Here is a 1,504-nt window from a genome sequence, read left to right as displayed (position 1 = left end):
CTGCGGGGTGCAGCCCCGGGCAGGGCCTGTGCTGGGAGCTCTCAGCCGTTTGTGCTGCCGTGGGACCGGGGTGCAAACAGAGCTGTTTGTGAGCCACGTTTCCGGAGTGAAACCTGCCCTCAGCCCGGCTGCTCGGGGTGCATCACCCCCGCTGGCACTGCTGCCCATCCCACCCCACACCCTCACTGGTCACAGCGTGCCAGGAGCCGCTGGGACAGGACCCTCCTCCGTCCCAGCAGGAAGGACCTGCCGGCCCGGGGGGGGGGGGGGAGGTGGCGTCACCAGCGTGTCCCCACATGGGAGAGGGCCCGTCCTTCCTCTCTGGGTTTTCCTCCTGGGCTGAGCCCCCAGCACGCGTTCCGGGGGTGATGGAAACTGTGATGGGGCAATTTAAATTTTCCTTGCTCTCAGCACTCCCTCAAAATGGAATTTCTGCCTCACGTGAAGCGTCAGAGGAGGGGGAAATTCCCCTCCCACCCGTGACAGCCCTGGCTGTCTGTGGCATCCCCGGCCTGCTGTGTGGGGCTGAGACCCCCTTGCATTCCCCCTGTCCCAGGGCTCCCCTGCCTCCTCCGTGGGGTCCAGCGGTGGTTCCTGTGCTCTGGGGCTCCCTGCACACCCCAGGGCTGTGTGTTTCCTTAACTGTGGCCCTCAGTGTCTTGGGAGAAAGAGGGGAAGGGGGGCTGGAGCCCGTGGCTCCCAGGGGCTTTGGGGGTGGTGGACAGTGGGTTGGGGGACAGTGTTGTGGGGGACAGGCCTGGCCCCCAGGCTGCCCCCCTTGTGGAGGGCTGAACTCTGCTGGCACAGAAGCAGCAGGCTGGGGTGTGGGGTGCTGGTGTGTGGGGTGCTGAGGTGTGGGGTGCTGGGGTGTGGGGTGCTGGGGTGTGGGGTGCTGAGGTGTGGGGTGCTGAGGTGTGGGGTGCTGGCAGCATCCCTGTGCTCTGCCCCTGGCTGTCGGAGGCGGTGCTGGGGGGCAGGATGGGGCCCCTCCAGTGCCAGAGCAGGTTGGGCAGCGCCTCTGCCGCCCCAGCTGCCTCCTCTTCATGTGGTTTCCTCCTCCCTGGTGCAGTTGTGGGTGAGGGGGTGCAGCCCCTGCTGAATTCCGCCTGCCTGGGGAGCCGGGGCCACCTGCATCCGCAGGGGCTGCCGGCGGGTAGAGCCGTTGGCAGGTCCTGGGGAGCCCCTCGGCACCCCAGCACTGCTGGGGGCTCCTGCCCACGGGCACCCCACGTCTGCTGGGGCCCCCATTGCTCCTCTAGTTCCGTGATCCCCCCCTGTGCCCCAGGGCACAGCCCTGCCAAAGCCCCAGGGCAGCCCTGGGCATCACTAGGGGGGGCAGAGAGACCCCCCAGGACTGTGTGGGGCCAGGGCAGAGCTTCCCTGGGATGGGGATGGAGATGGAGATGGGGGTGGAGATGGGGATGGGAATGGAGATGGAGATGGGGGTGGAGATGGGGATGGGAATGGAGATGGGGATGGGGATTGGGATGGAGGTGGGGATGGA

The 1,504-nt window shown here is 67.3% G+C and overlaps 1 protein-coding gene across 1 annotated transcript in view; it reads left to right on the top strand.

Moving 5' to 3' along the window:
- Positions 1 to 1,504, top strand: part of PGAP2 (post-GPI attachment to proteins 2) — a 17,293-nt gene that overhangs the window by 13,396 nt on the left and 2,393 nt on the right. The window lies entirely within an intron of this gene.

Source organism: Lepidothrix coronata, unplaced genomic scaffold, assembly GCF_001604755.1.
Source record: "Lepidothrix coronata isolate B3197 unplaced genomic scaffold, Lepidothrix_coronata-1.0 Scaffold367, whole genome shotgun sequence".
In the NCBI taxonomy this organism is placed as follows: Eukaryota; Metazoa; Chordata; class Aves; order Passeriformes; family Pipridae; genus Lepidothrix; species Lepidothrix coronata.
The sequence above is the reverse complement of the archived record's forward strand: the minus strand, read 5'-3'. Positions and strand labels throughout refer to the sequence as shown.